General features: G+C 53.9%; 29 non-coding genes across 29 annotated transcripts; all 29 read left to right on the forward strand.

The window, feature by feature from the left end:
* Positions 1 to 459: 459 nt before the first annotated feature.
* On the forward strand, positions 460 to 541 carry Trnal-uag (transfer RNA leucine (anticodon UAG)). The gene has a single exon. It is a non-coding gene; the product is annotated as a tRNA-Leu (tRNA).
* Positions 542 to 7,089: 6,548 nt separating this feature from the next.
* On the forward strand, positions 7,090 to 7,161 carry Trnae-cuc (transfer RNA glutamic acid (anticodon CUC)). The gene has a single exon. It is a non-coding gene; the product is annotated as a tRNA-Glu (tRNA).
* A 374-nt stretch (positions 7,162 to 7,535) lies between these two features.
* Trnah-gug (transfer RNA histidin (anticodon GUG)) lies at positions 7,536 to 7,607 on the forward strand. The gene has a single exon. It is a non-coding gene; the product is annotated as a tRNA-His (tRNA).
* Positions 7,608 to 8,073: 466 nt separating this feature from the next.
* Positions 8,074 to 8,155, forward strand: Trnal-uag (transfer RNA leucine (anticodon UAG)). The gene has a single exon. It is a non-coding gene; the product is annotated as a tRNA-Leu (tRNA).
* Positions 8,156 to 8,599: 444 nt separating this feature from the next.
* Trnae-cuc (transfer RNA glutamic acid (anticodon CUC)) lies at positions 8,600 to 8,671 on the forward strand. Its single transcript has one exon. It is a non-coding gene; the product is annotated as a tRNA-Glu (tRNA).
* A 374-nt stretch (positions 8,672 to 9,045) lies between these two features.
* On the forward strand, positions 9,046 to 9,117 carry Trnah-gug (transfer RNA histidin (anticodon GUG)). The gene has a single exon. It is a non-coding gene; the product is annotated as a tRNA-His (tRNA).
* Positions 9,118 to 9,583: 466 nt separating this feature from the next.
* Positions 9,584 to 9,665, forward strand: Trnal-uag (transfer RNA leucine (anticodon UAG)). The gene has a single exon. It is a non-coding gene; the product is annotated as a tRNA-Leu (tRNA).
* Positions 9,666 to 10,109: 444 nt separating this feature from the next.
* Positions 10,110 to 10,181, forward strand: Trnae-cuc (transfer RNA glutamic acid (anticodon CUC)). The gene has a single exon. It is a non-coding gene; the product is annotated as a tRNA-Glu (tRNA).
* A 374-nt stretch (positions 10,182 to 10,555) lies between these two features.
* On the forward strand, positions 10,556 to 10,627 carry Trnah-gug (transfer RNA histidin (anticodon GUG)). The gene has a single exon. It is a non-coding gene; the product is annotated as a tRNA-His (tRNA).
* Positions 10,628 to 11,093: 466 nt separating this feature from the next.
* On the forward strand, positions 11,094 to 11,175 carry Trnal-uag (transfer RNA leucine (anticodon UAG)). Its single transcript has one exon. It is a non-coding gene; the product is annotated as a tRNA-Leu (tRNA).
* A 444-nt stretch (positions 11,176 to 11,619) lies between these two features.
* Trnae-cuc (transfer RNA glutamic acid (anticodon CUC)) lies at positions 11,620 to 11,691 on the forward strand. Its single transcript has one exon. It is a non-coding gene; the product is annotated as a tRNA-Glu (tRNA).
* Positions 11,692 to 12,065: 374 nt separating this feature from the next.
* On the forward strand, positions 12,066 to 12,137 carry Trnah-gug (transfer RNA histidin (anticodon GUG)). Its single transcript has one exon. It is a non-coding gene; the product is annotated as a tRNA-His (tRNA).
* Positions 12,138 to 12,603: 466 nt separating this feature from the next.
* Positions 12,604 to 12,685, forward strand: Trnal-uag (transfer RNA leucine (anticodon UAG)). Its single transcript has one exon. It is a non-coding gene; the product is annotated as a tRNA-Leu (tRNA).
* A 444-nt stretch (positions 12,686 to 13,129) lies between these two features.
* Trnae-cuc (transfer RNA glutamic acid (anticodon CUC)) lies at positions 13,130 to 13,201 on the forward strand. Its single transcript has one exon. It is a non-coding gene; the product is annotated as a tRNA-Glu (tRNA).
* Positions 13,202 to 13,575: 374 nt separating this feature from the next.
* On the forward strand, positions 13,576 to 13,647 carry Trnah-gug (transfer RNA histidin (anticodon GUG)). The gene has a single exon. It is a non-coding gene; the product is annotated as a tRNA-His (tRNA).
* A 466-nt stretch (positions 13,648 to 14,113) lies between these two features.
* Trnal-uag (transfer RNA leucine (anticodon UAG)) lies at positions 14,114 to 14,195 on the forward strand. Its single transcript has one exon. It is a non-coding gene; the product is annotated as a tRNA-Leu (tRNA).
* A 444-nt stretch (positions 14,196 to 14,639) lies between these two features.
* On the forward strand, positions 14,640 to 14,711 carry Trnae-cuc (transfer RNA glutamic acid (anticodon CUC)). The gene has a single exon. It is a non-coding gene; the product is annotated as a tRNA-Glu (tRNA).
* A 374-nt stretch (positions 14,712 to 15,085) lies between these two features.
* Trnah-gug (transfer RNA histidin (anticodon GUG)) lies at positions 15,086 to 15,157 on the forward strand. The gene has a single exon. It is a non-coding gene; the product is annotated as a tRNA-His (tRNA).
* A 466-nt stretch (positions 15,158 to 15,623) lies between these two features.
* Trnal-uag (transfer RNA leucine (anticodon UAG)) lies at positions 15,624 to 15,705 on the forward strand. The gene has a single exon. It is a non-coding gene; the product is annotated as a tRNA-Leu (tRNA).
* Positions 15,706 to 16,149: 444 nt separating this feature from the next.
* On the forward strand, positions 16,150 to 16,221 carry Trnae-cuc (transfer RNA glutamic acid (anticodon CUC)). The gene has a single exon. It is a non-coding gene; the product is annotated as a tRNA-Glu (tRNA).
* A 374-nt stretch (positions 16,222 to 16,595) lies between these two features.
* On the forward strand, positions 16,596 to 16,667 carry Trnah-gug (transfer RNA histidin (anticodon GUG)). Its single transcript has one exon. It is a non-coding gene; the product is annotated as a tRNA-His (tRNA).
* Positions 16,668 to 17,133: 466 nt separating this feature from the next.
* Trnal-uag (transfer RNA leucine (anticodon UAG)) lies at positions 17,134 to 17,215 on the forward strand. Its single transcript has one exon. It is a non-coding gene; the product is annotated as a tRNA-Leu (tRNA).
* Positions 17,216 to 17,659: 444 nt separating this feature from the next.
* Trnae-cuc (transfer RNA glutamic acid (anticodon CUC)) lies at positions 17,660 to 17,731 on the forward strand. Its single transcript has one exon. It is a non-coding gene; the product is annotated as a tRNA-Glu (tRNA).
* Positions 17,732 to 18,105: 374 nt separating this feature from the next.
* Trnah-gug (transfer RNA histidin (anticodon GUG)) lies at positions 18,106 to 18,177 on the forward strand. Its single transcript has one exon. It is a non-coding gene; the product is annotated as a tRNA-His (tRNA).
* A 466-nt stretch (positions 18,178 to 18,643) lies between these two features.
* On the forward strand, positions 18,644 to 18,725 carry Trnal-uag (transfer RNA leucine (anticodon UAG)). Its single transcript has one exon. It is a non-coding gene; the product is annotated as a tRNA-Leu (tRNA).
* A 2,531-nt stretch (positions 18,726 to 21,256) lies between these two features.
* On the forward strand, positions 21,257 to 21,328 carry Trnah-gug (transfer RNA histidin (anticodon GUG)). Its single transcript has one exon. It is a non-coding gene; the product is annotated as a tRNA-His (tRNA).
* Positions 21,329 to 23,397: 2,069 nt separating this feature from the next.
* On the forward strand, positions 23,398 to 23,480 carry Trnal-uag (transfer RNA leucine (anticodon UAG)). Its single transcript has one exon. It is a non-coding gene; the product is annotated as a tRNA-Leu (tRNA).
* A 900-nt stretch (positions 23,481 to 24,380) lies between these two features.
* Positions 24,381 to 24,452, forward strand: Trnah-gug (transfer RNA histidin (anticodon GUG)). Its single transcript has one exon. It is a non-coding gene; the product is annotated as a tRNA-His (tRNA).
* A 469-nt stretch (positions 24,453 to 24,921) lies between these two features.
* Trnal-uaa (transfer RNA leucine (anticodon UAA)) lies at positions 24,922 to 25,004 on the forward strand. Its single transcript has one exon. It is a non-coding gene; the product is annotated as a tRNA-Leu (tRNA).
* The last annotated feature ends 446 nt before the right edge of the window (positions 25,005 to 25,450 follow it).

Genomic DNA, 25,450 nt, shown 5'->3' on the forward strand with positions numbered 1-25,450 from the left:
AAGTTTTTCCTTGCTGCCGTTGCATTGACGATAGTGCACGAGTACTCGAAATCACAGTGCTTTCTTGGTTTTTCACTCGTGTTCCGCAGGCCGCAGTTTGTACTACCACTTCATCACAAGTGTAACCTCCTTGAGCTCACATATGTTTGTTACATGGAGCATTCTAGCTCCGCCTGACAGGTACAGCTACGATACTTTAGTGGTTACGGAAAGCCCAGGTTCGAAACCTGGTCACGGCACGAAAACGTCTCTTGATGCTGTCTCCTTAACTACGACAGCTACAGACAAGTGGCGTCGCTACCATATGGCGGGCACGGCATTTTCTTGTTGTGGGTGGCCTAAAGAGACGCTTCCAGTGGGAGAGCAGTGAAAATACATGGCACGGCGATTGCCAAGATACTTCCATTTCGAAGTGATCTTTGTAGTACAAAGGGAACGTTTTGCCGCCGCTCTTGCAAGGGTAACGTGGCCGAGCGGTCTAAGGCGCTGGTTTTAGGCACCAGTCTCTTCGGAGGCGTGGGTTCGAATCCCACCGTTGCCAATTTTGGCGTCTCATTTTTGTGCCGTTGCTGTGTGTTCTCGTGGAGTAGGACGCAGCTCATGTGACGCGCGTGTTGCGTAGGTAGCGTGGCCGAGCGGTCTCAGGCGCTGGTTTCAGGCACCAGTCTCTTCGGAGGCGTGGGTTCCAATCCCACTGCTGCCAAACGTGTAATGTTTCCTGCATCAAAGTCACATGCACTCATTGCCCGCAAAGGAAACAGCACAACAAGGCGTGAGCGTCTGCTTCGTGAATTGTCGTAGACCCCCCTGCGGGTTCGGGGGTTAGAATAGGCCCGCGGTATTCCTGCCTGTCGTAAGAGGCGACTAAAAGGAGTCTCACATGTTTCGGCCTTATGTGATGGTCCCCTCTCGGGTTTGACCTCCATCTTTCTAAATTATTCCGAAGAGCGAGCCAATTGGGGAAGGGCGCCTTACATGGTGCACTGTATCCGTCGTGCAATTAGACCTTTAGCCGTCTTTCTCGTCGTTGCAATGGTGTCCCGCTCGTTTTCGATCTTTTGGGCGATTACCACACTGCACTCTGCAGCGTTTCTTTTAACTGCGACGACGACCTTGGCCATTTTTTGCACCTAAGATCCAGCACGGTAGCCAGTCCGTTGTGGTGGGGCCGCCATGTACCCTCTTGGTTGTAGCCCCCTGACAACACAGGGATCGCTCTACTGATGCCTGCGCCGTTAACTCCCCACGTATGCCAAGGAGTAGATGCCCATCGCCCCGGGGCATCGGGACTCCCGGCAATGGCCATCCTGCCAGGTGGCCTTTGCTGTGGCTGGGTGGCGCCCGTGGGGAGGGCCCTTGGTCGGAGTAGGTGGCATCAGGGCGGATGACCCGCAATGAAGCGTGGTACATCATCTCTCGCTGGTGGGCCACCACCAGCAGTCTCTAAGCGATCGAGGTCTAACCTCAACGGCAGGAAATACGATCCACGATCATTTCCCTCCCTGGCCACTCCATGGGAGGAACGTATGGCAAAAGAAGGCAGTGGAGACTATTCACCCCGGTTCCTTGTGTGTACGCGAGTTGATGGGGAATCGTTTATGTCAACCAAGCCCCAGTTTTTTGTGGAGCATTTAGAGGACAAGTTCGGGGAGGTGGAGGGCTTGTCCAAGATGCGCTCTGGTTCTGTGCTCATCAAAACGGCATCCTCTGCCCAGTCACGGAGGTTGCTCAATTGTGACAAGTTGGGGGATGTTTCAGTTAACATCACGCCGCATAAGAGTCTGAACATGGTCCAGGGTATAATATTCCACAGGGATCTTCTTCTGCAGTCCGACGATGAATTACGCGCCAACCTCGAACGACGAGGTGTTCACTTCGTCCGGCGCGTCCATCGGGGTCCGAGGGATAATCAGGTAGCCACCGGTGCCTTCATCTTGGCCTTTGAGGGTGATGTCTTACCCGAAAAGGTTAAGGTGATGGTTTACCGTTGTGATGTGAAGCCATATATCCCTCCTCCGATGCGGTGTTTTAAATGCTGGAAGTTCGGGCACATGTCATCTCGCTGTACTTCCAGCATCACGTGTCGGGATTGTGGACGTCCTTCGCATCCTGATACTCCATGTGCCCCGCCTCCTATCTGTGTTAACTGCGGAGAACACCATTCCCCCTGCTCGCCGGACTGTAGGATCTTTCAGAAGGAAAGGACGATAATGGAATATAAGACCCTGGACCGCCTGTCCTACACCGAGGCAAGGCGGAAATTTGAGCGGCTACATCCTGTGCCAATGCCAACTAGTTATGCCGCTGCTGCAACACCAGTTCGATCTCAGCTCGGTCAGCATTCACCGGCCCCCTTGGTTGTGGGGGGCACTTCACTCCCTGTTGCTCCTGCTCCATCTACTTCAGGAGCAACACCACCCCAACCACCGGGGACATCTGTTCCCCCTTCACAGCCGGAGAAGCGTGAGCCTTCTTCGGCTCCTCTCGCTCGGAAGGGGTCCCTTGGGGCCCTCCCATCCCAGGCTTTGCCCAGTGCCAAAGTGGACACCCGCAAGGTTGTCAAACAATCACCGGTCGCTGGTCGTAGGGCGTCACGGTCGTCTTCAGTCCCAGAGACTGACCCAGTGAGGCCCTCCCAGCCAGAACCACCTAAGGCTCAGCGCGCAAAGCAGTCAAAGAAAAAGGCTCCCAAGCATCCTGAAATTGCGGTGGCACCTGTCCCACCGCAACCTTCTCCCTCTGCGTCCGAGGATGAGGTGGAGATCCTGGCGTCCGCTGAGGACATGGATCTCGCCAGTCCCTCGGATGCAGTAGATAGCTGTTGTCCAGGTGGTGACTCAGTAGCAGCAGGGGCCCCGGAGGCGTAATCTGCCTCCCCAGTCCCTTCACGCCTTTCCCATCCATGGCTAATACCATCCTCCAGTGGAACTGCAGCGGTTTCTTCCACCATCTAGCTGAGCTCCGCCAACTTCTCAGCCTTCGCCCTTTCTTCTGCATTGCTCTGCAGGAAACTTGGTTTCCGGCGATGCGAACCCCCGCCCTCCGTGGCTATCGGGGTTATTACAAGAACCGAGCAGCTTATGAAAGGGTGTCTGGTGGCGTCTGCATTTATGTCCTTCACACTCTGCACAGCGAGTCTGTCCCTCTCCAGACGCCTTTAGAGGCTGTCGCTGTACGCGTGTGGACGCCACAGGCTGTTACCGTCTGCAGTCTTTACATTCCACCGGATGGTGATGTCTCGCAGCATGTCCTGGCTGCACTGGTCGCCCAATTGCCGCCACCTTTCTTGCTATTGGGCGACTTCAACGCTCATAACCCTCTGTGGGGGGGGTCAGTGGCAACACGTCGAGGCGCCATCATTGAGCATTTATTGTCGCAGCTCGATCTCTCGCTGTTAAATGATGGTGCCTTCACACACTTCAGTGTGGCGCATGGCACCTACTCCGCCATTGACCTTTCAATCTGTAGCCATAGCCTCTTACCGTCTGTCCAATGGAGTGTGCATGACGACCTGTGTGGTAGTGACCATTTTCCGATCTTTTTGTCACTACCACAGCGCCCCTCTTCTGGGCACCCTAGCAGATGGGCTATGAATAAGGCTGACTGGGACTTGTTCTCCTCCACTGCCGCTTTTGAGCCTCTCTCTACCGATGACATTGATGCGGTGGTTCAATCGGTCACCACCGGCATCGTTACTGCCGCCGAATCTGCCATTCCCCATTCCTGTGGGTCCCCTCGGCGGAAGGCTGTGCCTTGGTGGTCGCCTGAGATCGCTGAAGCGATTAAAGATCGCCGGCGGGCGCTCCAGCGTCACAAGCGACACCCCTCCCTCGACCACCTTATCGCCTTCAAACGGCTGCGTGCGCGGGCCCGCCTCCTTATCCGCCAAGGCAAGAAGGAGTGCTGGGAGCGGTATGTGTCCACCATTGGCCTCCATGTCACTCCTTCGCAGGTCTGGGCCAAGATTCGACGCGTCTACGGCTATCGGCCACCTGCCAGCGTCCCTGCGCTCTCACTGAATGGAGCAGTTTGTACTGACTCCGACGTCATTGCCAATCGCTTAGCAGAGCATTTTGCTATGAGTTCCGCTTCTGCGAATTACCCCCAGGCCTTCCGCTCCATTAAAGAGCGGATGGAACGTCGGAGCCTTTCGTTTCGCACCAACCACCCGGAATCTTACAATGCTCCATTTAGTGAGTGGGAATTTCGCAGTGCCCTCGCTGCTTGCCCTGATACCGCTCCTGGGCCAGATGGCATCCACTGTCAGATGCTGAAACACCTTTCAGTGGACTGCCAGCGGCGCCTTCTCGATCTTTACAACCGTCTTTGGGTCGAGGGGGAGTTTCCGTCGCAATGGCGGGAAGGCATTGTCATCCCCGTTTTGAAACCTGGAAAGCACCCTCTGGAGGTGGACAGCTACCGTCCCATTAGCCTCACCAACGTTCTTTGCAAGTTGCTTGAACGGATGGTGAGCCGGCGCTTGCATTGGGTACTGGAGTCTCGAGGCCTTCTGGCTCCATCTCAGGGTGGGTTCCGTAAAGGCCGCTCCGCCGCCGACAATCTGGTGAGCCTGGAGTCGGCCATCCGTACTGCCTTTTCCCGCCGTCAGCACCTGGTCGCTGTCTTTTTCGACATGCGGAAGGCGTACGATACGACGTGGCGTCATCACATTCTTTCTACGCTCCATGGATGGGGTCTTCGGGGTCCTCTGCCGATTTTTATCCGCAATTTTCTGTCGTGTCGTACCTTCCGCGTGCAAGTCGCGGCCTCGTATAGTTCCTCCCACGTCCAGGAGAACGGTGTGCCACAGGGCTCTGTTTTAAGTGTCTGTCTGTTTTTAATAGCCATTAACGGGCTTGCTGCGGCCGTGGGAAATTCTGTCTCCGCTTCCCTGTATGCTGACGACTTCTGCCTTTATTACAGCTCTACTGGCATTGCCGCTGTTGAACGTCAGCTACAGGGCGCTATCCGTAAGGCGCAGTCTTGGGCTGTAGCGCATGGGTTTCAGTTTTCGGCAGCCAAGACCCGCGTTATACATTTCTGCCGGCGCCGAACAGTCCATCCTGAGCCGCGGCTTTATCTTGCCGACGAACTCCTTGCTGTGGTGGAGACCCACAGGTTTTTGGGGGTGGTTTTTGATGCCCGGTTGACTTGGCTGCCTCATATCCAGCAGCTTAAACAGACGTGTTGGCGGCATCTAAACGCTCTGAGATGCTTGAGCCACACCCGCTGGGGAGCCGACCGCTCTACCCTGTTACGGCTCTACCAGGCGTTAATCCAGTCCCGTCTGGATTATGGGTGCCTGGCATATGGCTCCGCATCCCCGTCTGCGTTGCGGGTGCTGGACCCAATCCTCCACAGCGGGATACGCCTTGCCACTGGTGCTTTCCGCACCAGCCCTGTGGACAGCTTACTCGTGGAGGCAGGTGTCCCTCCACTGCGGTTCCGGCGCCAACGTTTGCTGGCCGCTTATGCTGCCCATGTTCTAAGCTCGCCCGGGCATCCTAACTATCGTCTCCTGTTCCCGCAGTCAGTCGTCCGTCTGCTGGAACGTCGGCCCCGGTCGGGTTGTCCGATCGCCATACGCGTCAAGGAGCTTCTCTCCGGGCTTGGGCTTGTCCCTGTTCCACCTCCTTTCCGGGCACTTCTGCGTACACCCCCGTGGTGCGTTCCTCGCCCTTGCCTTCGGCTCGACTTGGCACAGGGCTCGAAGGACTCAGTCCCTCCAGAGGCCTTCCGCCGCCGCTTTTATTCCATCCTGGCCACGTATCAGGGCTCTGGCATTGTTTACACCGACGGCTCGATGGTTGCTGGTCGAGTCGGGTATGCGCTCACTCTAGGGAACCATTCCGAACAACGTTCTTTGCCGGCTGGCTGCAGCGTTTACACTGCTGAGCTGGTCGCCATCTTTCGAGCCCTAGAGTATATCCGCTCCTGCTCAGGTGAGTCGTTCGTTATCTGTAGCGATTCCCTGAGCAGTTTACGAGCACTCGACCAGTGTTTTCCTCGTTCCCGTCTGGTGATGGCTATCCATGAGTCCCTGCATACTCTTGCGCGTTGCGGCCGCTCTGCGGTCTTCGTGTGGACCCCAGGCCATGTTGGGATCCCCGGCAACGAGAATGTTGACCGGCTGGCGAAAGAGGCTACTAGTGCACCACCTCTGGACGTTGGCCTCCCGGAGACCGATTTGCGGGCGTTCCTACGCCGCAAAATTCTGGACCTTTGGGACACTGAATGGCGCGCCCTGCCTTCACGCAACAAACTTCGGGCCATCAAGGGGGCTACCGGTGTGTGGCGCTCCTCCTTGCGGGTTTCTCGCAAGGAGTCTGTTGTCCTCTGCCGGCTGCGCATTGGGCACACTCGGCTTACCCACGGCCACTTATTGCGCCGTGAGGATGCGCCTCTATGTCGCTGCGGCTCCGTTTTATCCGTGGTTCATGTTTTATTGGAGTGTCCGTTTTTAGCTGCGCTCAGGCAGTCGTTCGCACTGCCTGACTCGCTCCCTGCCCTTTTAACAGATGACCCGGCTATGGCTGACTTAGTTTTACGTTTTATTCGGGCAGGGGGTTTTTATTCTTTACTCTGAGTGTTTCTATTTTTATCTTATTGTTTTGTGTTGATTCTGGCCTTTGGCCTCCGGTTTTAAACTGATTTTTTAATGTGTTTCTAGTGGTTGGCTTTTCCTTTTTTATTTCTCTGGTCGGCCAACCACCGTCACACTCTGTGTGCTTTTAGTTCGTTTTGTCTTGTCTTTGTCTCAGTTTCTCTTGTCCTGTATCGTCTGTGATCTCTTTTGTTCCTCGTTTTTATTCTCTGTGGGTGTTCTTTGTCTTTGGAAAAAGGGACCGATGACCATAGCAGTCTGGTCCCTTTAATCCCCCAAACCAACCAACCAATTGTCGTAGAACAGTACGTGGTGCAACGGCAGGATTTGTAGGCGCCTTTTGCTCTCATCACTGCTGGCGTTCGTCTCCACGATATGCGTCCAGAGCATGCCGTTCTATAGCGTGCGAGAGTGGATTTTTTACAGTTGTCGTCAGTTAATCGTGGGTGCTTGCTGCGTTCGCTGGAGGAGCACTGGCGTTGTAATCCGGTGTAGTCTAGTGGCTAGGATACCTGGCTCTCACCCGGGGGGCCCGGGTTCGATTCCCGGTACCGGAAATGCGCGTTTTTGTTGCTCCTCTTATGCGACTTGTCTCGACTTTGCTCGACTGACGCTACGCTGACGCGTGCAGAAAGCCACGTTAAGTATGATTCGTGGCAACACCCGACGGCGAGAGAGATGCTGCGTCTGTCCACTTGTTATCGAGTCACATGTCTGTAGTCAAGAGGCTTGGAGGACTGCAAGACATTGCCACGGAGGTGAATGCAGCTAACCACTGTAGTTAGTGTCCCGACAGCGCAGGCACGTTGATCTGCTCGTATGCATGTGATGGAGACCGTGTCTGCCACTGCTGTGGCGTACACCTTGGCCTAGGCTTTGCTGTGTATCGACACTTGCATTCCAGCCAGCTGCTTTCGGGGGCGCCTCCGTGGCCGTGATCGTCTAGTGGTTAGGACATTGCGTTGTGGCCGCAATAACCCAGGTTCGAATCCTGGTCACGGCAATTTTGAAAGTTTTTCCTTGCTGCCGTTGCATTGACGATAGTGCACGAGTACTCGAAATCACAGTGCTTTCTTGGTTTTTCACTCGTGTTCCGCAGGCCGCAGTTTGTACTACCACTTCATCACAAGTGTAACCTCCTTGAGCTCACATATGTTTGTTACATGGAGCATTCTAGCTCCGCCTGACAGGTACAGCTACGATACTTTAGTGGTTACGGAAAGCCCAGGTTCGAAACCTGGTCACGGCACGAAAACGTCTCTTGATGCTGTCTCCTTAACTACGACAGCTACAGACAAGTGGCGTCGCTACCATATGGCGGGCACGGCATTTTCTTGTTGTGGGTGGCCTAAAGAGACGCTTCCAGTGGGAGAGCAGTGAAAATACATGGCACGGCGATTGCCAAGATACTTCCATTTCGAAGTGATCTTTGTAGTACAAAGGGAACGTTTTGCCGCCGCTCTTGCAAGGGTAACGTGGCCGAGCGGTCTAAGGCGCTGGTTTTAGGCACCAGTCTCTTCGGAGGCGTGGGTTCGAATCCCACCGTTGCCAATTTTGGCGTCTCATTTTTGTGCCGTTGCTGTGTGTTCTCGTGGAGTAGGACGCAGCTCATGTGACGCGCGTGTTGCGTAGGTAGCGTGGCCGAGCGGTCTCAGGCGCTGGTTTCAGGCACCAGTCTCTTCGGAGGCGTGGGTTCCAATCCCACTGCTGCCAAACGTGTAATGTTTCCTGCATCAAAGTCACATGCACTCATTGCCCGCAAAGGAAACAGCACAACAAGGCGTGAGCGTCTGCTTCGTGAATTGTCGTAGAACAGTACGTGGTGCAACGGCAGGATTTGTAGGCGCCTTTTGCTCTCATCACTGCTGGCGTTCGTCTCCACGATATGCGTCCAGAGCATGCCGTTCTATAGCGTGCGAGAGTGGATTTTTTACAGTTGTCGTCAGTTAATCGTGGGTGCTTGCTGCGTTCGCTGGAGGAGCACTGGCGTTGTAATCCGGTGTAGTCTAGTGGCTAGGATACCTGGCTCTCACCCGGGGGGCCCGGGTTCGATTCCCGGTACCGGAAATGCGCGTTTTTGTTGCTCCTCTTATGCGACTTGTCTCGACTTTGCTCGACTGACGCTACGCTGACGCGTGCAGAAAGCCACGTTAAGTATGATTCGTGGCAACACCCGACGGCGAGAGAGATGCTGCGTCTGTCCACTTGTTATCGAGTCACATGTCTGTAGTCAAGAGGCTTGGAGGACTGCAAGACATTGCCACGGAGGTGAATGCAGCTAACCACTGTAGTTAGTGTCCCGACAGCGCAGGCACGTTGATCTGCTCGTATGCATGTGATGGAGACCGTGTCTGCCACTGCTGTGGCGTACACCTTGGCCTAGGCTTTGCTGTGTATCGACACTTGCATTCCAGCCAGCTGCTTTCGGGGGCGCCTCCGTGGCCGTGATCGTCTAGTGGTTAGGACATTGCGTTGTGGCCGCAATAACCCAGGTTCGAATCCTGGTCACGGCAATTTTGAAAGTTTTTCCTTGCTGCCGTTGCATTGACGATAGTGCACGAGTACTCGAAATCACAGTGCTTTCTTGGTTTTTCACTCGTGTTCCGCAGGCCGCAGTTTGTACTACCACTTCATCACAAGTGTAACCTCCTTGAGCTCACATATGTTTGTTACATGGAGCATTCTAGCTCCGCCTGACAGGTACAGCTACGATACTTTAGTGGTTACGGAAAGCCCAGGTTCGAAACCTGGTCACGGCACGAAAACGTCTCTTGATGCTGTCTCCTTAACTACGACAGCTACAGACAAGTGGCGTCGCTACCATATGGCGGGCACGGCATTTTCTTGTTGTGGGTGGCCTAAAGAGACGCTTCCAGTGGGAGAGCAGTGAAAATACATGGCACGGCGATTGCCAAGATACTTCCATTTCGAAGTGATCTTTGTAGTACAAAGGGAACGTTTTGCCGCCGCTCTTGCAAGGGTAACGTGGCCGAGCGGTCTAAGGCGCTGGTTTTAGGCACCAGTCTCTTCGGAGGCGTGGGTTCGAATCCCACCGTTGCCAATTTTGGCGTCTCATTTTTGTGCCGTTGCTGTGTGTTCTCGTGGAGTAGGACGCAGCTCATGTGACGCGCGTGTTGCGTAGGTAGCGTGGCCGAGCGGTCTCAGGCGCTGGTTTCAGGCACCAGTCTCTTCGGAGGCGTGGGTTCCAATCCCACTGCTGCCAAACGTGTAATGTTTCCTGCATCAAAGTCACATGCACTCATTGCCCGCAAAGGAAACAGCACAACAAGGCGTGAGCGTCTGCTTCGTGAATTGTCGTAGAACAGTACGTGGTGCAACGGCAGGATTTGTAGGCGCCTTTTGCTCTCATCACTGCTGGCGTTCGTCTCCACGATATGCGTCCAGAGCATGCCGTTCTATAGCGTGCGAGAGTGGATTTTTTACAGTTGTCGTCAGTTAATCGTGGGTGCTTGCTGCGTTCGCTGGAGGAGCACTGGCGTTGTAATCCGGTGTAGTCTAGTGGCTAGGATACCTGGCTCTCACCCAGGAGGCCCGGGTTCGATTCCCGGTACCGGAAATGCGCGTTTTTGTTGCTCCTCTTATGCGACTTGTCTCGACTTTGCTCGACTGACGCTACGCTGACGCGTGCAGAAAGCCACGTTAAGTATGATTCGTGGCAACACCCGACGGCGAGAGAGATGCTGCGTCTGTCCACTTGTTATCGAGTCACATGTCTGTAGTCAAGAGGCTTGGAGGACTGCAAGACATTGCCACGGAGGTGAATGCAGCTAACCACTGTAGTTAGTGTCCCGACAGCGCAGGCACGTTGATCTGCTCGTATGCATGTGATGGAGACCGTGTCTGCCACTGCTGTGGCGTACACCTTGGCCTAGGCTTTGCTGTGTATCGACACTTGCATTCCAGCCAGCTGCTTTCGGGGGCGCCTCCGTGGCCGTGATCGTCTAGTGGTTAGGACATTGCGTTGTGGCCGCAATAACCCAGGTTCGAATCCTGGTCACGGCAATTTTGAAAGTTTTTCCTTGCTGCCGTTGCATTGACGATAGTGCACGAGTACTCGAAATCACAGTGCTTTCTTGGTTTTTCACTCGTGTTCCGCAGGCCGCAGTTTGTACTACCACTTCATCACAAGTGTAACCTCCTTGAGCTCACATATGTTTGTTACATGGAGCATTCTAGCTCCGCCTGACAGGTACAGCTACGATACTTTAGTGGTTACGGAAAGCCCAGGTTCGAAACCTGGTCACGGCACGAAAACGTCTCTTGATGCTGTCTCCTTAACTACGACAGCTACAGACAAGTGGCGTCGCTACCATATGGCGGGCACGGCATTTTCTTGTTGTGGGTGGCCTAAAGAGACGCTTCCAGTGGGAGAGCAGTGAAAATACATGGCACGGCGATTGCCAAGATACTTCCATTTCGAAGTGATCTTTGTAGTACAAAGGGAACGTTTTGCCGCCGCTCTTGCAAGGGTAACGTGGCCGAGCGGTCTAAGGCGCTGGTTTTAGGCACCAGTCTCTTCGGAGGCGTGGGTTCGAATCCCACCGTTGCCAATTTTGGCGTCTCATTTTTGTGCCGTTGCTGTGTGTTCTCGTGGAGTAGGACGCAGCTCATGTGACGCGCGTGTTGCGTAGGTAGCGTGGCCGAGCGGTCTCAGGCGCTGGTTTCAGGCACCAGTCTCTTCGGAGGCGTGGGTTCCAATCCCACTGCTGCCAAACGTGTAATGTTTCCTGCATCAAAGTCACATGCACTCATTGCCCGCAAAGGAAACAGCACAACAAGGCGTGAGCGTCTGCTTCGTGAATTGTCGTAGAACAGTACGTGGTGCAACGGCAGGATTTGTAGGCGCCTTTTGCTCTCATCACTGCTGGCGTTCGTCTCCACGATATGCGTCCAGAGCATGCCGTTCTATAGCGTGCGAGAGTGGATTTTTTACAGTTGTCGTCAGTTAATCGTGGGTGCTTGCTGCGTTCGCTGGAGGAGCACTGGCGTTGTAATCCGGTGTAGTCTAGTGGCTAGGATACCTGGCTCTCACCCAGGAGGCCCGGGTTCGATTCCCGGTACCGGAAATGCGCGTTTTTGTTGCTCCTCTTATGCGACTTGTCTCGACTTTGCTCGACTGACGCTACGCTGACGCGTGCAGAAAGCCACGTTAAGTATGATTCGTGGCAACACCCGACGGCGAGAGAGATGCTGCGTCTGTCCACTTGTTATCGAGTCACATGTCTGTAGTCAAGAGGCTTGGAGGACTGCAAGACATTGCCACGGAGGTGAATGCAGCTAACCACTGTAGTTAGTGTCCCGACAGCGCAGGCACGTTGATCTGCTCGTATGCATGTGATGGAGACCGTGTCTGCCACTGCTGTGGCGTACACCTTGGCCTAGGCTTTGCTGTGTATCGACACTTGCATTCCAGCCAGCTGCTTTCGGGGGCGCCTCCGTGGCCGTGATCGTCTAGTGGTTAGGACATTGCGTTGTGGCCGCAATAACCCAGGTTCGAATCCTGGTCACGGCAATTTTGAAAGTTTTTCCTTGCTGCCGTTGCATTGACGATAGTGCACGAGTACTCGAAATCACAGTGCTTTCTTGGTTTTTCACTCGTGTTCCGCAGGCCGCAGTTTGTACTACCACTTCATCACAAGTGTAACCTCCTTGAGCTCACATATGTTTGTTACATGGAGCATTCTAGCTCCGCCTGACAGGTACAGCTACGATACTTTAGTGGTTACGGAAAGCCCAGGTTCGAAACCTGGTCACGGCACGAAAACGTCTCTTGATGCTGTCTCCTTAACTACGACAGCTACAGACAAGTGGCGTCGCTACCATATGGCGGGCACGGCATTTTCTTGTTGTGGGTGGCCTAAAGAGACGCTTCCAGTGGGAGAGCAGTGAAAATACATGGCACGGCGATTGCCAAGATACTTCCATTTCGAAGTGATCTTTGTAGTACAAAGGGAACGTTTTGCCGCCGCTCTTGCAAGGGTAACGTGGCCGAGCGGTCTAAGGCGCTGGTTTTAGGCACCAGTCTCTTCGGAGGCGTGGGTTCGAATCCCACCGTTGCCAATTTTGGCGTCTCATTTTTGTGCCGTTGCTGTGTGTTCTCGTGGAGTAGGACGCAGCTCATGTGACGCGCGTGTTGCGTAGGTAGCGTGGCCGAGCGGTCTCAGGCGCTGGTTTCAGGCACCAGTCTCTTCGGAGGCGTGGGTTCCAATCCCACTGCTGCCAAACGTGTAATGTTTCCTGCATCAAAGTCACATGCACTCATTGCCCGCAAAGGAAACAGCACAACAAGGCGTGAGCGTCTGCTTCGTGAATTGTCGTAGAACAGTACGTGGTGCAACGGCAGGATTTGTAGGCGCCTTTTGCTCTCATCACTGCTGGCGTTCGTCTCCACGATATGCGTCCAGAGCATGCCGTTCTATAGCGTGCGAGAGTGGATTTTTTACAGTTGTCGTCAGTTAATCGTGGGTGCTTGCTGCGTTCGCTGGAGGAGCACTGGCGTTGTAATCCGGTGTAGTCTAGTGGCTAGGATACCTGGCTCTCACCCAGGAGGCCCGGGTTCGATTCCCGGTACCGGAAATGCGCGTTTTTGTTGCTCCTCTTATGCGACTTGTCTCGACTTTGCTCGACTGACGCTACGCTGACGCGTGCAGAAAGCCACGTTAAGTATGATTCGTGGCAACACCCGACGGCGAGAGAGATGCTGCGTCTGTCCACTTGTTATCGAGTCACATGTCTGTAGTCAAGAGGCTTGGAGGACTGCAAGACATTGCCACGGAGGTGAATGCAGCTAACCACTGTAGTTAGTGTCCCGACAGCGCAGGCACGTTGATCTGCTCGTATGCATGTGATGGAGACCGTGTCTGCCACTGCTGTGGCGTACACCTTGGCCTAGGCTTTGCTGTGTATCGACACTTGCATTCCAGCCAGCTGCTTTCGGGGGCGCCTCCGTGGCCGTGATCGTCTAGTGGTTAGGACATTGCGTTGTGGCCGCAATAACCCAGGTTCGAATCCTGGTCACGGCAATTTTGAAAGTTTTTCCTTGCTGCCGTTGCATTGACGATAGTGCACGAGTACTCGAAATCACAGTGCTTTCTTGGTTTTTCACTCGTGTTCCGCAGGCCGCAGTTTGTACTACCACTTCATCACAAGTGTAACCTCCTTGAGCTCACATATGTTTGTTACATGGAGCATTCTAGCTCCGCCTGACAGGTACAGCTACGATACTTTAGTGGTTACGGAAAGCCCAGGTTCGAAACCTGGTCACGGCACGAAAACGTCTCTTGATGCTGTCTCCTTAACTACGACAGCTACAGACAAGTGGCGTCGCTACCATATGGCGGGCACGGCATTTTCTTGTTGTGGGTGGCCTAAAGAGACGCTTCCAGTGGGAGAGCAGTGAAAATACATGGCACGGCGATTGCCAAGATACTTCCATTTCGAAGTGATCTTTGTAGTACAAAGGGAACGTTTTGCCGCCGCTCTTGCAAGGGTAACGTGGCCGAGCGGTCTAAGGCGCTGGTTTTAGGCACCAGTCTCTTCGGAGGCGTGGGTTCGAATCCCACCGTTGCCAATTTTGGCGTCTCATTTTTGTGCCGTTGCTGTGTGTTCTCGTGGAGTAGGACGCAGCTCATGTGACGCGCGTGTTGCGTAGGTAGCGTGGCCGAGCGGTCTCAGGCGCTGGTTTCAGGCACCAGTCTCTTCGGAGGCGTGGGTTCCAATCCCACTGCTGCCAAACGTGTAATGTTTCCTGCATCAAAGTCACATGCACTCATTGCCCGCAAAGGAAACAGCACAACAAGGCGTGAGCGTCTGCTTCGTGAATTGTCGTAGAACAGTACGTGGTGCAACGGCAGGATTTGTAGGCGCCTTTTGCTCTCATCACTGCTGGCGTTCGTCTCCACGATATGCGTCCAGAGCATGCCGTTCTATAGCGTGCGAGAGTGGATTTTTTACAGTTGTCGTCAGTTAATCGTGGGTGCTTGCTGCGTTCGCTGGAGGAGCACTGGCGTTGTAATCCGGTGTAGTCTAGTGGCTAGGATACCTGGCTCTCACCCAGGAGGCCCGGGTTCGATTCCCGGTACCGGAAATGCGCGTTTTTGTTGCTCCTCTTATGCGACTTGTCTCGACTTTGCTCGACTGACGCTACGCTGACGCGTGCAGAAAGCCACGTTAAGTATGATTCGTGGCAACACCCGACGGCGAGAGAGATGCTGCGTCTGTCCACTTGTTATCGAGTCACATGTCTGTAGTCAAGAGGCTTGGAGGACTGCAAGACATTGCCACGGAGGTGAATGCAGCTAACCACTGTAGTTAGTGTCCCGACAGCGCAGGCACGTTGATCTGCTCGTATGCATGTGATGGAGACCGTGTCTGCCACTGCTGTGGCGTACACCTTGGCCTAGGCTTTGCTGTGTATCGACACTTGCATTCCAGCCAGCTGCTTTCGGGGGCGCCTCCGTGGCCGTGATCGTCTAGTGGTTAGGACATTGCGTTGTGGCCGCAATAACCCAGGTTCGAATCCTGGTCACGGCAATTTTGAAAGTTTTTCCTTGCTGCCGTTGCATTGACGATAGTGCACGAGTACTCGAAATCACAGTGCTTTCTTGGTTTTTCACTCGTGTTCCGCAGGCCGCAGTTTGTACTACCACTTCATCACAAGTGTAACCTCCTTGAGCTCACATATGTTTGTTACATGGAGCATTCTAGCTCCGCCTGACAGGTACAGCTACGATACTTTAGTGGTTACGGAAAGCCCAGGTTCGAAACCTGGTCACGGCACGAAAACGTCTCTTGATGCTGTCTCCTTAACTACGACAGCTACAGACAAGTGGCGTCGCTACCATATGGCGGGCACGGCATTTTCTTGTTGTGGGTGGCCTAAAGAGACGCTTCCAGTGGGAGAGCAGTGAAAATACATGGCACGGCGATTGCCAAGATACTTCCATTTCGAAGTGATCTTTGTAGTACAAAGGGAACGTTTTGCCGCCGCTCTTGCAAGGGTAACGTGGCCGAGCGGTCTAAGGCGCTGGTTTTAGGCACCAGTCTCTTCGGAGGCGTGGGTTCGAATCCCACCGTTGCCAATTTTGGCGTCTCATTTTTGTGCCGTTGCTGTGTGTTCTCGTGGAGTAGGACGCAGCTCATGTGACGCGCGTGTTGCGTAGGTAGCGTGGCCGAGCGGTCTCAGGCGCTGGTTTCAGGCACCAGTCTCTTCGGAGGCGTGGGTTCCAATCCCACTGCTGCCAAACGTGTAATGTTTCCTGCATCAAAGTCACATGCACTCATTGCCCGCAAAGGAAACAGCACAACAAGGCGTGAGCGTCTGCTTCGTGAATTGTCGTAGAACAGTACGTGGTGCAACGGCAGGATTTGTAGGCGCCTTTTGCTCTCATCACTGCTGGCGTTCGTCTCCACGATATGCGTCCAGAGCATGCCGTTCTATAGCGTGCGAGAGTGGATTTTTTACAGTTGTCGTCAGTTAATCGTGGGTGCTTGCTGCGTTCGCTGGAGGAGCACTGGCGTTGTAATCCGGTGTAGTCTAGTGGCTAGGATACCTGGCTCTCACCCAGGAGGCCCGGGTTCGATTCCCGGTACCGGAAATGCGCGTTTTTGTTGCTCCTCTTATGCGACTTGTCTCGACTTTGCTCGACTGACGCTACGCTGACGCGTGCAGAAAGCCACGTTAAGTATGATTCGTGGCAACACCCGACGGCGAGAGAGATGCTGCGTCTGTCCACTTGTTATCGAGTCACATGTCTGTAGTCAAGAGGCTTGGAGGACTGCAAGACATTGCCACGGAGGTGAATGCAGCTAACCACTGTAGTTAGTGTCCCGACAGCGCAGGCACGTTGATCTGCTCGTATGCATGTGATGGAGACCGTGTCTGCCACTGCTGTGGCGTACACCTTGGCCTAGGCTTTGCTGTGTATCGACACTTGCATTCCAGCCAGCTGCTTTCGGGGGCGCCTCCGTGGCCGTGATCGTCTAGTGGTTAGGACATTGCGTTGTGGCCGCAATAACCCAGGTTCGAATCCTGGTCACGGCAATTTTGAAAGTTTTTCCTTGCTGCCGTTGCATTGACGATAGTGCACGAGTACTCGAAATCACAGTGCTTTCTTGGTTTTTCACTCGTGTTCCGCAGGCCGCAGTTTGTACTACCACTTCATCACAAGTGTAACCTCCTTGAGCTCACATATGTTTGTTACATGGAGCATTCTAGCTCCGCCTGACAGGTACAGCTACGATACTTTAGTGGTTACGGAAAGCCCAGGTTCGAAACCTGGTCACGGCACGAAAACGTCTCTTGATGCTGTCTCCTTAACTACGACAGCTACAGACAAGTGGCGTCGCTACCATATGGCGGGCACGGCATTTTCTTGTTGTGGGTGGCCTAAAGAGACGCTTCCAGTGGGAGAGCAGTGAAAATACATGGCACGGCGATTGCCAAGATACTTCCATTTCGAAGTGATCTTTGTAGTACAAAGGGAACGTTTTGCCGCCGCTCTTGCAAGGGTAACGTGGCCGAGCGGTCTAAGGCGCTGGTTTTAGGCACCAGTCTCTTCGGAGGCGTGGGTTCGAATCCCACCGTTGCCAATTTTGGCGTCTCATTTTTGTGCCGTTGCTGTGTGTTCTCGTGGAGTAGGACGCAGCTCATGTGACGCGCGTGTTGCGTAGGTAGCGTGGCCGAGCGGTCTCAGGCGCTGGTTTCAGGCACCAGTCTCTTCGGAGGCGTGGGTTCCAATCCCACTGCTGCCAAACGTGTAATGTTTCCTGCATCAAAGTCACATGCACTCATTGCCCGCAAAGGAAACAGCACAACAAGGCGTGAGCGTCTGCTTCGTGAATTGTCGTAGAACAGTACGTGGTGCAACGGCAGGATTTGTAGGCGCCTTTTGCTCTCATCACTGCTGGCGTTCGTCTCCACGATATGCGTCCAGAGCATGCCGTTCTATAGCGTGCGAGAGTGGATTTTTTACAGTTGTCGTCAGTTAATCGTGGGTGCTTGCTGCGTTCGCTGGAGGAGCACTGGCGTTGTAATCCGGTGTAGTCTAGTGGCTAGGATACCTGGCTCTCACCCAGGAGGCCCGGGTTCGATTCCCGGTACCGGAAATGCGCGTTTTTGTTGCTCCTCTTATGCGACTTGTCTCGACTTTGCTCGACTGACGCTACGCTGACGCGTGCAGAAAGCCACGTTAAGTATGATTCGTGGCAACACCCGACGGCGAGAGAGATGCTGCGTCTGTCCACTTGTTATCGAGTCACATGTCTGTAGTCAAGAGGCTTGGAGGACTGCAAGACATTGCCACGGAGGTGAATGCAGCTAACCACTGTAGTTAGTGTCCCGACAGCGCAGGCACGTTGATCTGCTCGTATGCATGTGATGGAGACCGTGTCTGCCACTGCTGTGGCGTACACCTTGGCCTAGGCTTTGCTGTGTATCGACACTTGCATTCCAGCCAGCTGCTTTCGGGGGCGCCTCCGTGGCCGTGATCGTCTAGTGGTTAGGACATTGCGTTGTGGCCGCAATAACCCAGGTTCGAATCCTGGTCACGGCAATTTTGAAAGTTTTTCCTTGCTGCCGTTGCATTGACGATAGTGCACGAGTACTCGAAATCACAGTGCTTTCTTGGTTTTTCACTCGTGTTCCGCAGGCCGCAGTTTGTACTACCACTTCATCACAAGTGTAACCTCCTTGAGCTCACATATGTTTGTTACATGGAGCATTCTAGCTCCGCCTGACAGGTACAGCTACGATACTTTAGTGGTTACGGAAAGCCCAGGTTCGAAACCTGGTCACGGCACGAAAACGTCTCTTGATGCTGTCTCCTTAACTACGACAGCTACAGACAAGTGGCGTCGCTACCATATGGCGGGCACGGCATTTTCTTGTTGTGGGTGGCCTAAAGAGACGCTTCCAGTGGGAGAGCAGTGAAAATACATGGCACGGCGATTGCCAAGATACTTCCATTTCGAAGTGATCTTTGTAGTACAAAGGGAACGTTTTGCCGCCGCTCTTGCAAGGGTAACGTGGCCGAGCGGTCTAAGGCGCTGGTTTTAGGCACCAGTCTCTTCGGAGGCGTGGGTTCGAATCCCACCGTTGCCAATTTTGGCGTCTCATTTTTGTGCCGTTGCTGTGTGTTCTCGTGGAGTAGGACGCAGCTCATGTGACGCGCGTGTTGCGTAGGTAGCGTGGCCGAGCGGTCTCAGGCGCTGGTTTCAGGCACCAGTCTCTTCGGAGGCGTGGGTTCCAATCCCACTGCTGCCAAACGTGTAATGTTTCCTGCATCAAAGTCACATGCACTCATTGCCCGCAAAGGAAACAGCACAACAAGGCGTGAGCGTCTGCTTCGTGAATTGTCTAATCCAGTCCCGTCTGGATTATGGGTGCCTGGCATATGGCTCAGCATCCCCGTCTGCGTTGCGGGTGCTGGACCCAATCCTCCACAGCGGGATACGCCTTGCCACTGGTGCTTTCCGCACCAGCCCTGTGGACAGCTTACTCGTGGAGGCAGGTGTCCCTCCACTGCGGTTCCGGCGCCAACGTTTGCTGGCCGCTTATGCTGCCCATGTTCTAAGCTCGCCCGGGCATCCTAACTATCGTCTCCTGTTCCCGCAGTCAGTCGTCCGTCTGCCGGAACGTCGGCCCCGGTCGGGTTGTCCGATCGCCATTCGCGTCAAGGAGCTTCTCTCCGGGCTTGGGCTTGTCCCTGTTCCACCTCCTTTCCGGGCACTTCTGCGTACACCCCCGTGGTGCGTTCCTCGCCCTTGCCTTCGGCTCGACTTGGCACAGGGCTCGAAGGACTCAGTCCCTCCAGAGGCCTTCCGCCGCCGCTTTTATTCCATCCTGGCCACGTATCAGGGCTCTGGCATTGTTTACACCGACGGCTCGATGGTTGCTGGTCGAGTCGGGTATGCGCTCACTCTAGGGAACCATTCCGAACAACGTTCTTTGCCGGCTGGCTGCAGCGTTTACACTGCTGAGCTGGTCGCCATCTTTCGAGCCCTAGAGTATATCCGCTCCTGCTCAGGTGAGTCGTTCGTTATCTGTAGCGATTCCCTGAGCAGTTTACGAGCACTCGACCAGTGTTTTCCTCGTTCCCGTCTGGTGATGGCTATCCATGAGTCCCTGCATACTCTTGCGCGTTGCGGCCGCTCTGCGGTCTTCGTGTGGACCCCAGGCCATGTTGGGATCCCCGGCAACGAGAATGTTGACCGGCTGGCGAAAGAGGCGACTAGTGCACCACCTCTGGACGTTGGCCTCCCGGAGACCGATTTGCGGGCGTTCCTACGCCGCAAAATTCTGGACCTTTGGGACACTGAATGGCGCGCCCTGCCTTCACGCAACAAACTTCGGGCCATCAAGGGGGCTACCGGTGTGTGGCGCTCCTCCTTGCGGGTTTCTCGCAAGGAGTCTGTTGTCCTCTGCCGGCTGCGCATTGGGCACACTCGGCTTACCCACGGCCACTTATTGCGCCGTGAGGATGCGCCTCTATGTCGCTGCGGCTCCGTTTTATCCGTGGTTCATGTTTTATTGGAGTGTCCGTTTTTAGCTGCGCTCAGGCAGTCGTTCGCACTGCCTGACTCGCTCCCTGCCCTTTTAACGGATGACCCGGCTATGGCTGACTTAGTTTTACGTTTTATTCGGGCAGGGGGTTTTTATTCTTTACTCTGAGTGTTTCTATTTTTATCTTATTGTTTTGTGTTGATTCTGGCCTTTGGCCTCCGGTTTTAAACTGATTTTTTAATGTGTTTCTCGTGGTTGGCTTTTCCTTTTTTATTTCTCTGGTCGGCCAACCACCGTCACACTCTGTGTGCTTTTAGTTCGTTTTGTCTTGTCTTTGTCTCAGTTTCTCTTGTCCTGTATCGTCTGTGATCTCTTTTGTTCCTCGTTTTTATTCTCTCTGTGGGTGTTCTTTGTCTTTGGAAAAAGGCGACGATGACCATAGCAGTCTGGTCCCTTTAATCCCCCCAAACCAACCAACCAACCGTGAATTGTCGTAGAACAGTACGTGGTGCAACGGCAGGATTTGTAGGCGCCTTTTGCTCTCATCACTGCTGGCGTTCGTCTCCACGATATGCGTCCAGAGCATTGCCGTTCTATAGCGTGCGAGAGTGGATTTTTTACAGTTGTCGTCAGTTAATCGTGGGTGCTTGCTGCGTTCGCTGGAGGAGCACTGGCGTTGTAATCCGGTGTAGTCTAGTGGCTAGGATACCTGGCTCTCACCCAGGAGGCCGGCGTTCGATTCCCGGTACCGAGAAATGCGCGTTTTTGTTGCTCCTCTTATGCGACTTGTCTCGACTTTGCTCGACTGACGCTACGCTGACGCGTGCAGAAAGCCACGTTAAGTATGATTCGTGGCAACACCCGACGGCGAGAGAGATGCTGCGTCTGTCCACTTGTTATCGAGTCACATGTCTGTAGTCAAGAGGCTTGGAGGACTGCAAGACATTGCCACGGAGGTGAATGCAGCTAACCACTGTAGTTAGTGTCCCGACAGCGCAGGCACGTTGATCTGCTCGTATGCATGTGATGGAGACCGTGTCTGCCAACTGCTGTGGCGTACACCTTGGCCTAGGCTTTGCTGTGTATCGACACTTGCATTCCAGCCAGCTGCTTTCGGGGGCGCCTCCGTGGCCGTGATCGTCTAGTGGTTAGGACATTGCGTTGTGGCCGCAATAACCCAGGTTCGAATCCTGGTCACGGCAATTTTGAAAGTTTTTCCTTGCTGCCGTTGCATTGACGATAGTGCACGAGTAACTCGAAATCACAGTGCTTTCTTGGTTTTTCACTCGTGTTCCGCAGGCCGCAGTTTGTACTACCACTTCATCACAAGTGTAACCTCCTTGAGCCTCACATATGTTTGTTACATGGAGCATTCTAGCTCCGCCTGACAGTACAGGACGTACGATACTTTAGTGGTTACGGAAAGCCCAGGTTCGAAACCTGGTCACGGCACGAAAACGTCTCTTGATGCTGTCTCCTTAACTACGACAGCTACAGACAAGTGGCGTCGCTACCATATGGCGGGCACGGCATTTTCTTGTTGTGGGTGGCCTAAAGAGACGCTTCCAGTGGGAGAGCAGTGAAAATACATGGCACGGCGATTGCCAAGATACTTCCATTTCGAAGTGATCTTTGTAGTACAAAGGGAACGTTTTGCCGCCGCTCTTGCAAGGGTAACGTGGCCGAGCGGTCTAAGGCGCTGGTTTTAGGCACCAGTCTCTTCGGAGGCGTGGGTTCGAATCCACCCGTTGCCAATTTTGGCGTCTCATTTTTGTGCCGTTGCTGTGTGTTCTCGTGGAGTAGGACGCAGCTCATGTGACGCGCGTGTTGCGTAGGTAGCGTGGCCGAGCGGTCTCAGGCGCTGGTTTCAGGCACCAGTCTCTTCGGAGGCGTGGGTTCCAATCCCACTGCTGCCAAACGTGTAATGTTTCCTGCATCAAAGTCACATGCACTCATTGCCCGCAAAGGAAACCACAGCACAACAAGGCGTGAGCGTCTGCTTCGTGAATTGTCGTAGAACAGTACGTGGTGCAACGCAATTAACGCACTTTTGCTACTGCTATCACTTCCTGCTCGTCTACACTCCACGATATGCGTCTCCACGAGCAATGCCGTTCTATAGCGTGCGAGAGTGGATTCTATACGAGATTTGTCGTCAGTTAATCGTATGGGTGCTTGCTGCGTGCGCTGGAGGAGCACTGGCGTTGTAATCCGGTGTAGTCTAGTGGCTAGGATAACCTTGCTCTCACCCAGGAGCCCGGGTTCGACTTCCCGAGCCTAAATATCAAAATTCGCAAAGCGAAATCCGTTTTGTTGCTCCTCTTATGCACCTCCCTGCTCTCGACTTTGCTCGACTGACGCTACGCTGACGCGTGCAGAAAGCCACGTTAAGTATGCATTCGTATGCTAACACCCGACGGCGAGAGAGATGCTGCGTCTGTCCACTTGTTATCGAGTCACATGTCTCTGTAGTCAAGATGCTTTGCCTCGAATACAAGACATTGCCACGGAGTGAATGCAGCTAACCACTGTAGTTGTCCCGACAGCGCAACCACTGTCAGCTCTATATGCTCATACACCAACCCCCCCCCCCCCCCCCCCCCCCCCCCGTGCCCAATCAAACTTTTGCTCCATACTTGCTATGCATGCTACACTTGCATTTCCAGCCTCTGCCTTTGCATGCTTCGCGCCTCCGTGCCCGTGATCGTCTAGTGTTAGGACATTCGTGTGGCCCGCAATAACCCAGGTTCGAATCACTGTGAACATGTTCTCGGCAATAAACCAAGTAAATCCCCGCATCCTTGCCGTTGCATTGACGATAGTGCACAGACCGTACTACCCGAAATCACACCGAAAGTTAACCATTACTACGACTCACTATGTTCCGCAGTCCGCAGTGACTCACATATGTACTTCCACTTCATCACAATTACCTTCCTGACCTCACAGAGTCACTCAGTACATGCAGCACTCCTACGCCTACCAGCTACTGTTACGATACACTTTAGTGGTTACGGAAACAGTTCGAACCCTGGTCTCGAACTGAAAACGTCTCTTGATGCTGTCTCCTTAACTACGACAGCTACAGACAAGTGAGGCGTCGCTACCATATGGCGGGCACGGCATTTTCTTGTTGTGGGTGGCCTAAAGAGAGACGCTTCCAGTGGGAGAGCCAGTGAAAATACATGGCAACGGCGATTGCCAAGATACTTCCATTTCGAAGTGATCTTATGTAGTACAAAGGGAACGTTTTGCCCGCCGCTCTTGCAAGGGTAACGTGGCCGAGCGGTCTAAGGCGCTGGTTTTAGGCACCGAGTCTCTTCGGAGGCGTGGGTTCGAATCCCACCGTTGCCAATTTTGGCGTCTCATTTTTGTGCCGTTGCTGTGTGTTCTCGTGGAGTAGGACGCAGCTCATGTGACGCGCGTGTTGCGTAGGTAGCGTGGCCGAGCGGTCTCAGGCGCTGGTTTCAGGCACCAGTCTCTTCGGAGGCGTGGGTTCCAATCCCACTGCTGCCAAACGTGTAATGTTTCCTGCATCAAAGTCACATGCACTCATTGCCCGCAAAGGAAACAGCACACACAAGGCGTGAGCGTCTGCTTCGTGAATTGTCGTAGAACAGTACGTGGTGCAACGGCAGGATTTGTAGGCGCCTTTTGCTTCTCATCACTGCTGGCGTTCGTCTCCACGATATGCGTCCAGAGCATGCCGTTCTATAGCGTGCAGAGAGTGGATTTTTTACAGTTGTCGTCAGTTAATCGTGGGTGCTTGCTGCGTTCGCTGGAGGAGCACTGGCGTTGTAATCCGGTGTAGTCTAGTGGCTAGGATACCTGGCTCTCACCCCAGGAGGCCCGGGTTCGATTCCCCGGTACCCGGAAATGCGCGTTTTTGTTGCTCCTCTTATGCGACTTGTCTCGACTTTGCTCGACTGACGCTACGCTGACGCGTGCAGAAAGCCACGTTAAGTATGATTCGTGGCAACACCCGACGGCGAGAGAGATGCTGCGTCTGTCCACTTGTTATCGAGTCACATGTCTGTAGTCAAGAGGCTTGGAGGACTGCAAGACATTGCCACGGAGGTGAATGCAGCTAACCACTGTAGTTAGTGTCCCGACAGCGCAGGCACGTTGATCTGCTCTGTATGCATGTGATGGAGACCGTGTCTGCCACTAGCGCTGTGGCGTACACCTTGGCCTAGGCTTTGCTGTGTATCGACACTTGCATTCCAGCCAGCTGCTTTCGGGGGCGCCTCCGTGGCCGTGATCGTCTAGTGGTTAGGACATTGCGTTGTGGCCGCAATAACCCAGGTTCGAATCCTGGTCACGGCAATTTTGAAAGTTTTTCCCTTGCTGCCGTTGCAATTGACGATAGTGCACGAGTACTCGAAATCACAGTGCTTTCTTGGTTTTTCACTCGTGTTCCGCAGGCCGCAGTTTGTACTACCACTTCATCACAAGTGTAACCTCCTTGAGCTCACATATGTTTGTTACATGGAGCATTCTAGCTCCGCCTGACAGGTACAGCTACGATACTTTAGTGGTTACGGAAAGCCCAGGTTCGAAACCTGGTCACGGCACGAAAACGTCTCTTGATGCTGTCTCCTTAACTACGACAGCTTACAGACAAGTGGCGTCGCTACCATATGGCGGGCACGGCATTTTCTTGTTGTGGGTGGCCTAAAGAGACGCTTCCAGTGGCGAGAGCAGTGAAAATACATGGCACGGCGATTGCCAAGATACTTCCATTTCGAAGTGATCTTTGTAGTACAAAGGGAACGTTTTGCGCCGCTCTTGCAAGGGTAACGTGGCCGAGCGGTCTAAGGCGCTGGTTTTAAGGCACCAGTCTCTTCGGAGGCGTGGGTTCGAATCCCACCGTTGCCAATTTTTGGCGTCTCATTTTTGTGCCGTTGCTGTGTGTTCTCGTGGAGTAGGACGCAGCTCATGTGACGCGCGTGTTGCGTAGGTAGCGTGGCCGAGCGGTCTCAGGCGCTGGTTTCAGGCACCAGTCTCTTCGGAGGCGTGGGTTCCAATCCCACTGCTAGCCAAACGTGTAATGTTTCCTGCATCAAAGTCACATGCACTCATTGCCCCGCAAAGGAAACAGCACAACAAGGCGTGAGCGTCTGCTTCGTGAATTGTCGTAGAACAGTACGTGGGTGCAACGGCAGGATTTGTAGGCGCCTTTTGCTCTCATCACTGCTGGCGTTCGTCTCCACGATATGCGTCCAGAGCATAGCCGTTCTATAGCGTGCGAGAGTGGATTTTTTACAGTTGTCGTCAGTTAATCGTGGGTGCTTGCTGCGTTCGCTGGGAGGAGCACTGGCGTT

The sequence above is a fragment of the Schistocerca cancellata genome, unplaced genomic scaffold, assembly GCF_023864275.1.
Source record: "Schistocerca cancellata isolate TAMUIC-IGC-003103 unplaced genomic scaffold, iqSchCanc2.1 HiC_scaffold_667, whole genome shotgun sequence".
NCBI classification, from domain to species: Eukaryota; Metazoa; Arthropoda; class Insecta; order Orthoptera; family Acrididae; genus Schistocerca; species Schistocerca cancellata.